This window comes from Drosophila miranda, assembly GCF_003369915.1.
Source record: "Drosophila miranda strain MSH22 chromosome Y unlocalized genomic scaffold, D.miranda_PacBio2.1 Contig_Y1_pilon, whole genome shotgun sequence".
Lineage (NCBI taxonomy): Eukaryota > Metazoa > Arthropoda > Insecta > Diptera > Drosophilidae > Drosophila > Drosophila miranda.
This window is the reverse complement of record NW_022881603.1, coordinates 19,116,367-19,125,148: the sequence shown is the minus strand read 5'-3', so window position 1 is coordinate 19,125,148 and position 8,782 is coordinate 19,116,367. Positions and strand designations below refer to the sequence as shown.

Here is an 8,782-nt window from a genome sequence, read left to right as displayed (position 1 = left end):
ACTTGCAGTGGCTACGCAGCGCCCGACGTCACGCTCAGACTGATTTTCTGTCTCTCTCGCATGCACTCTTTGTCGTGTCGTTCAATATTAGCGGCGTCTGCCGGAGGAGAGCCATACTGACTAAGTATCGGGTATAACTGTAGAGTTGCGGTGTCCGCAGCAACTCACAACGTTCCCCCTCGTTAGTTCTACGTTCTTTGCAGTTTATTAATTATAGGAAAACCAATTAATTTTGTTTTTTCCAATTTGCACGGCCTTACTGTTTCTAACAGCCCTCATCAACTTTTCTCGTCTACTTACGTATTTCAAGTCTTGAAATGGATTTGGTTCACTTTTATACCTCTTAAGTTTTACTCTTAGCTTTCGCTGTTTATCAGTAAGCTTCACTTTAGTCAATGCTGATTTTTTTGATGCTTGAGTGTCTAAAAATGAAGTATCCTCAACTTTACGCTTATTAGGTTTTGAGTTGAAAGATTTTTCGGTCAGAAAATCTTCATCATCGATGTCGTTAGGTAAATCAGAGAACTCATTTGTGATAGAGAGTTCCTTTTTTGAGGACCCATTATTTGTATTGTTAAGAATGGAAGTGTTAGGTTTTACATCTAACCAAACTGACTCGTCTTGTGTTTGTATTCCAATGCTTTGAGGTGGTGAAAGTCGTTTGTTCTGCGTAGTACGTATATCCATTGTCTTATTTCTTTTTTTATTTTGATAGTAACACAATTCTTGACGTATTTTAATCCATTTATTAAAGTCACTAGTTTTTTTATCATTTAAAATAGGCAAAAACGTTATATTTATTAAATCGTTTTTCTGGGCATTATTTACCAATTTTTGATATGCATTCAGATGCATTAAAATAACTTTGGTTAATTGATGCTTATTTTTAAGCATTGTTCAATATTTTTCCAAAAATCGCCGAAAGCAATGAACTTATTAAAACAGGTAAAAATCCTGCTTTTTGGATGAGAACTTTTCTCTTAGAATTTATTGACCGTTTTGGACATAAAATAAAACGTAATGCATTTTATACTTCTTTAGAGCATATAGTTGCTTTTTTGATATCTTATGATTTCCTCGTAGAGTATTCAACACTATCTCCACTAATGCTTTTACTAACTCAATGTCACAATTACTTATAATTGCATTTCGAAGTTTATTATTTGCCCTTTTGAGCACATACAATAAATGTTTGTTCGCTTTCAGTCGATTTAGATTCTTTTTGTAAACCATTTTCATCTGAAAAGCAAACTGTATACTCAGAATTAAAAATATTTGTACGAAATTTAAGGAGATCATTTATTCCCTGAGTAACATCAATAAGTAAATAACCATGTGTTCATCTGTCACCTGAAGAGCTCCTGAGAATTTTCAGGATAAATTTGTCTTGCTAAGCATTGAAATTGTAGCTTATCTCTAGGATTTTTGAACGCAACGATGTATTTTGTGTTTAGTGAAATATCTCGAGTATGTGATGATTTATGAAATATATTTTGTGTAACCACTATTACGGATAAATTCCTGTGGTGTGATCCTTTTGTAAATAGCTCACAGACATTTTTATTAAATGCACCCATCATTAAGTCATCTAGTATTAAAAGAATAGGCTCATGATTTTCATTTTCAATTGTTTCGGGAACTCCTTTATAGTATTCGATGGTATTAAAATTTGGCTTAGCATGCTCCTCCCCATAACACCAAATTATTCGATTAATTGAAATGCTCAGCAAATCATTCCTTTTGTTTATTAAATTTTCTAAAAACGTTGTCTTACCAGATCCTGACGGTCCGCAAATAAGCATTGTAAAAGGATGTATAAATTGCTTAAACATTTTTGGGTTATGTTTTATTTATTAATATTTTATAAATGTTTTCTAACACCTAAGATAATCTAATTACGCGTCTCCTGATCGCGCTTTTTGGGCCAGTTTTTTTCTAAGTGAGTATCAGATCCGCAATAATTACAATAAACAACTTGTGTGTATCCGCTTTTGTGAGGATCCTTTTCAAACAAACGCTTAAATGAATCCATTTTAAACAACTAGTTACTACAAGTGCTGAATATAAACTGAAAATCTAAACATATGAGTCACTATTACAGTAGATAGCGTAGTTAGAATTTTTCAAGATAACAAATAGCTTAAATAAATTATTTAGAGCACATCTAAGAGGAATTTTTTTGTGGATTCTACAGTTTGTAAAAAAATTTGGATAAAATGTGAGACTTTTTCCTATATCGATATCAATAATATTATTTGTTAAATACTTAGATAAAAACTTTTTTTTAATTTCACCACGTAGAATAACGGTGCTAAATCTATTTAGTGGTGAAAGTATTTCACCTAAACTTAAATATGATATTTCACCATCTGACCATTCCAATCCATTTATGGTTTGACGATTAATATTTTGTTTCATAATCATTTCATTATCCAATTCATTCAGATGATATGGTGGTTTGAAATGAAAGAAGTTTGGTGTTACTGTTCCGGTTTGCATAAACGCCAATTCCTTAATAAAAAGTTGTTTTTCGATGAAACACACAATTCATGGATAGATAAAAAGAGTATATTAAAATAATTAAGCACGCAAAATATTTATCAGATTTAATTTATTTTTGTGTATTTTTTACATTGAAATATAGTTTTAATTATACACAAATTAAAAAATAATAATAATATAATTGTGGAGATAATGTTTTTTATCCCCAATCGGCCGACTAATTATTTCGAATTAAATAAAACTCGGCGCAGAAATAAAATTACGATATGTTCTTTAATGCGTGACATCCAAATTGCAAGTGTGGCTTGCCTGCCCTTAACATTGCCGCTCCGATCGCTAAGCGCAGCTTCGCTCGGCCGACGTCGGTAGGCAGACGCAAAGCGGAGATAGCGAAGAGCGAGCTGGCAGAGAGCGTTTAGCAGGGCAAGCAAGCGCAGAGCTTTAACAAACAAATGAGTGACATAGACATAAGTAACAAACAAAATAAGCGGCTGAGGGCCAAGAATTAGGTGCTATTTGGCAAGCAGCTAATCGGCTGGGTTCTGCTCCGAACATTCACCCCCCGTTGGAAGGGAAAGGATTTCAACAGATCCATCCTGAAGGGGCAGAACCGCTATTTTTCCAACGGCCCTCTTGAAAAGGCCTTTTTGAGTGCGGATGACGGCTACTCTGATGGTTCCATCTTTTCCTGGGATGACGCTCTCAATGCGGCCAAGCGGCCACCTTAATGGTGGCAGCGTTTCCTCCTTGATCATGACGAGCGCTCCTAGCTTGATGTTTGGAGACGATGACCGCCACTTGCTCCGCTCCTGAAGAATCGAAAGATACGCCGTGCTCCATTTTCTCCAAAACGCCTGCTTCATTTGACACAGCCGCTGCCATCGACTAAGTAGGTTGACCCGGAGATGCGCCACATCTGGCTCGTCGAATGCAGCTTTCGGGGCTCCATTGAGAAAGTGGTTTGGCGTGAGCACATCTAGATCATCGGGACTTTCTGTAATTGCATAAAGCGGACGGGAATTTAACAAAGCAGAGATTTCACAAGCCAAGGTCTGAATTTCATCAAGAGTAAAAATGTAGGTCCCGACGATGCGATGAAAATGATATTTAGCTGCTTTAACAGCCGCCTCCCACAAACCACCAAAATGAGGTGAGCGAGGGGGGATGAATTTCCAGTCGATTCCACTAGAAACGCAGAGAATTGACTCTCCAATACCGGCGATTTTAACGTGAGACGGGTGAGGATCTAACTGCAGCTGATTGGCGAGTCTCGATGTTATAAAGTTAACCTGAGAAGCGGAATCTAAAATGGCACGACATGGAATAAGCGATCCAAAACGGCCCCTGACATATACGATTGCAGTAGCTAGCAGCACGTTTTGGCTAGGCAGAGATTTTTGACTCGAGGGGGGAGGGCTAATATATTTGCTTGCTACTAGGGCACTTGCAGGATCATGCTGGGTCGATTCCGTGCTCGGCGACGGCAACTCAGCGTCAGCGCCCGACTGCATGTGGAGCAGTGTGTGATGCTTGGCTTGGCAATTTCTACATGCCCCTGACTTGCAGCGTTGTAATGAATGGCCTTTGTTGAGGCAGTTTAGACATAAATGGCGCTTCTTCACCTCCTTGTATCGAGAAAAAACAGGGAGATCTATAAATGCCTGGCATCGGGATATGTAGTGATCGGAGGATTTGCAATACTTGCATGTTGAGCTATTATGATCGTTAATGGAGGTGATTAGGGTGCTAGGTTTACTTTCTCCCACCTGCTGGCTAGGAATTGTTACCATAGCCGATCCCAAATTTTCCAGCATCCGACATCTTGCTTCCAAGAATGAGGCCATGCTTGACCACCGAGGCAATCCTGACGTCGGCAAGTTCTCTTCCCATTTCTCCTTGGTCTTGTGGTCCAATTTCGTGCCTATGATGAAGATCAGCAACCCATCGGAAATCTCCTGCGGGGTCGCCAAGGTCTGAAGTGCACGCAAGTGCGAATTGATTTTATCGCTGAGCGCGCGCAAGCCGATAGCCGAGCCCTTCTCCACCCCTTGCAGCCCGAAAATAGCCTTGACGTGTGCCTGAAAATGTAACAGTTTATTATCGAATCGCAACATTAGTAAATTCAACGCCTTGTCGTAATTCTCCTCAGAAAGTTCCAAGGAACGAATCGTATCCAGCGCAGCACCATCTAGACATCCACGAAGATATTGGAATTTTTCGATGATTGGTATACGATGGTCTTTGTGCACCATTGTCGAAAACATCGCGTGGAATTCTGGCCAATCCATGTAGCTCCCACTGAATCGCGGAAGCTGCAACTCGGGCATTCGAGAACGGCCTGTACTATTATAGGCGAACAACGACGAATTCCCCTCGAGAGTATGCCGAGCCGTTGAATTGGCAACATTTACCGTGCGAGCAGCCATCAACTCCCGCGACAGCCTGGACCTAACCTTGACATAAACATTCGAAAAGTCTAGCCGGGCATCATGGGCTAACTGCAGGAAATCCAGCCTTTCAAGGCTCGTTTGAGCGGCATCGAAATCCGCATTCATTCGCTCGATTTGCTCTAAGCGAGCTTGAAGTTCTGCCTCATCTAACTCGGCAAGCTCTTCCTTGGTAAGAAAGCGATCCATGGCCTTTAGTTGGCGCGCGATGGACTCGGCCTTGTGCTTGTAGAAATCTACATCACTCGGCATTGCTGCGTTCGCGACATTGGTAGGCTCAGGTGCTGCCATGTTGAGGTTTTAAAAGAGTCACTCAGCACGACCGAAAAAGACACCCTGTATACGTATAAACGTGGGAACCGAAAGCAAAGGGATTACAGCTAATGCCTTTAGCTGTGCGGCTGTGCGAGCTGTCCGATTCCGCTTTGTACTCCGCTTGTGTGTATTAGTGAGTTCGCTGCACTGCCTACCGCACTGCACTGACTGAATTGTCGCGACAGAGAAATTAATAGCCAGCAATGCGTGTATGTAGGTTTATGTAAGTGTGTTTTAGCACCGAATTGTGCTTAACCGCCGAAAATTTGCTAGGGCTAACGAATGTCGATCGCGAATGATTATTAATTGACACTGCAACTCTTCGATCACGTCGGGGGCACCAAATTTTATGTGGAGATAATGTTTTTTATCCCCAATCGGCCGACTAATTATTTCGAATTAAATAAAACTCGGCGCAGAAATAAAATTACGATATGTTCTTTAATGCGTGACATCCAAATTGCAAGTGTGGCTTGCCTGCCCTTTACATTGCCGCTCCGATCGCTAAGCGCAGCTTCGCTCGGCCGACGTCGGTAGGCAGACGCAAAGCGGAGATAGCGAAGAGCGAGCTGGCAGAGAGCGTTTAGCAGGGCAAGCAAGCGCAGAGCTTTAACAAACAAATGAGTGACATAGACATAAGTAACAAACAAAATAAGCGGCTGAGGGCCAAGAATTAGGTGCTATTTGGCAAGCAGCTAATCGGCTGGGTTCTGCTCCGAACAATAATGTTAAATTTACTTATACCATATTTTGTTTATTATTACTAGCACATAAAATATTTTTAATTTCATAGTGATTATGAGCTAATGTTGAAATATTATCAGGTAATATAAATCTTTTGTCATCCTTATAGTTTAGACTTATCTTATTTACAATTTCAGTACAAATTTTATGACCTCTACTTCTAATAACTCTCTGTTGTCCATAATAAGTTTTTTATGTTTAATGCATTCAATATAATGAGTATGAGTTAATCGTTTCACTACTGACTTTTTTACGCCTTTAACTTTTTTTACGTTATAGTCAGAGTTATCATCTTTAGCAATTAAATATGAGTATGCTTTCGCTTTTAATCCTGCAAACGACGTCATTATTTTTCCTGAATTTTCGTCTTTCATTAATCCAAGCTCTTTGTTATTAGCGAGATTGATACCGAATCTGTTTGAGGCTAGGTAATTGGATGTATTAAAGCGATTAGGATTGAATTTAATTAAATCATAAAAATCTTCTTCTGATGATATAATAAATGAATCTGAAAAAATTCGGGACTTAGTTGATTCAATGGCAGCCAAATTATCTCCAAAGATTTCAACACTGTGGAAATTATGTCTTGCTATGCGTTGTCTAAACCTTGCTGAGTTTTTTCTTGAATCATAATGCTTAACTAATGCAACCTCACGACGTTTTTCTACATTCTCCATTGTTTTGCCGTAAACGGCATTAACCATTAATTTGTAAAAGTTTATCTCAAAGTCATTGCTAGCTAATTTTCTAAGAGATGTATTGAGGTCAAAATAAGGTTTCAGCCAACAGGACTGATTAAATGATAAAACTCTAGATATTTTTTCTAAAATCATACCTTGCTCTATACATAACTGTAGCTGCTTCAAATGCATTATATAGTTCTTTTTATCACTTAAGTCAGCTATTAGTTTTGTCTGCTTTCCTCCTGGTGGAATCTTATTTTCGGGGCAAAAAGGTAAACTATTATGCTTATTATGAATATCATCAGGATATCGCATATCTACTTCTAAAATATATCCAACATCACTAGATGCCGATATGCTAAGAACGTTGAAAGATGAAATTTAATCGTTACTTAGAAATTTAAAATTAGAAAATGGAAGGGGTTGACTCATAGCCCATCCATATAAGTTGTTGGCGTCAATATATGAAAGGAAATGTATGGGTTCGGTAGGCTGAAATTTATTATTTAAATTTTTGTTATTTGCTGTTGCAACCAGTTGAGTACATTGCGTCAACACTCCACGAACAGCAGTTTTAAAAAAATTATAAATGTCAGGATCACTAACAAGTTCTAATTCTACCCTTGTGTATTTTAACATTGCATCCCATGAAACTGAAGGAGCAGTAACATAATTAATGGGGTCCAACCTGTACACTCGGGAACAAAGACTCCTAAAATTCTCAAATAAATCAGAAAGAATTAAAACATCGCTTTCCAAATATAATTTTAAATAATCTCTAATAGATTTGCAATTAAAGGCGCTCCAAACCTTCTGAGCAAAGTTGTAGTCTTCAACACTACATTCCTCATCATTAAGTGAATTATAAAAACTATCTCGCGAAGGAAGCAGGGATTCATCATATTTTTTCAAAACTATCCAAATAATCATAGGGAAATACTCCCTTTCGTCGTAGCATATCAAATTTTTCACCTTGATATTTAGTTTTCAAAATTTTAAAATTCGCTATGTTCATATAACTAGCGAGTTTTTCTAAGCTTGAATTTAAAAATCTATTTGAATATATATATTTAATTTTATATTCATGAAGATAAGATTCATCGAGCTTACAAATTTGAGTTAACGCAATATATAACTCTTTATTGCAAGGAATGGGTCTTAGTTCATCTTTTATTGACGTAACAAATAAATGTATATCATAACGAGACAAGTTATGAAAAACTACCGGGAAAAAGGGATCGCTTAATCTAAATGTCTGTTTACACAGCTTATGAATAGGACCTACATATTGTCCTGTAAACTGATCAAAGAATTTTTCTCGATCATCATCAGAAATTTGTTTCTCGCAGGCATAGCAATCACCGTGTTCCTGATAATCCTCATCCCAAATGTTAAACTGATAGATTGGTTTTTTATAGGACTTCCAGTACTTCTCATAAAGTCCATCGGTTTTCATCCTAAGTGCTTGACAAAATTTTTGGATACAATCCGGTCCTGAAATAACGAAATCATAATGTTTATGAGTTTATTGCCTTTGCTGGAATGTTAAAATATTTACCTTCGTATGTCCACATCTCATTTAGATGTTCATTGTATTTATGTACAATATAAAATGATGCTGCACATGCTGTATGCCTCTGTGCCATAGTAGTTGATGATTTTGATGGATCATTAAGATTTATATGGTAATTTTCCAAAACTGCTTCGATGTCAGCATAAATTACTACTGGTGGAGATAGTTTTTTAGAAAAACTTTTGAATACAGTTTTGGTATTAGGTTCAGGATACAAAGCAGCAACTTTTCCACACTCTTTAGTGTCATGTATAGTATTTGTTGTACTATAAAATTGCAAGCAGATCTCGCAAAAATATGCATATATTATGGGATTTACTATGTTGTGAATAACATAATTTTCTCATGCACGTTATATATGCATAATGCATCATTTGCATATTATCAATATTAATTCCAAGCAAGTTTATGTGGTGAGTCCGAATTTTCTTAGTCCTCACTGTGGGTCCCACAACGTATTTTCCATTCTCATCGACTTCATAAACATTGATGCTAAAATCCTCATTTGCTGATTCGAA

The 8,782-nt window shown here is 37.7% G+C and overlaps 1 long non-coding RNA gene across 1 annotated transcript; it reads right to left on the bottom strand.

Annotated features, from left to right (window-relative positions):
* Positions 1–7,843: 7,843 nt before the first annotated feature.
* Positions 7,844–8,542, bottom strand: LOC117190961. Its single transcript, XR_004473898.1, has 2 exons — positions 8,250–8,542; positions 7,844–8,185 (listed from the first exon to the last, which is right to left on the bottom strand). It is a non-coding gene; the product is annotated as an uncharacterized LOC117190961 (long non-coding RNA).
* Positions 8,543–8,782: the final 240 nt, after the last annotated feature.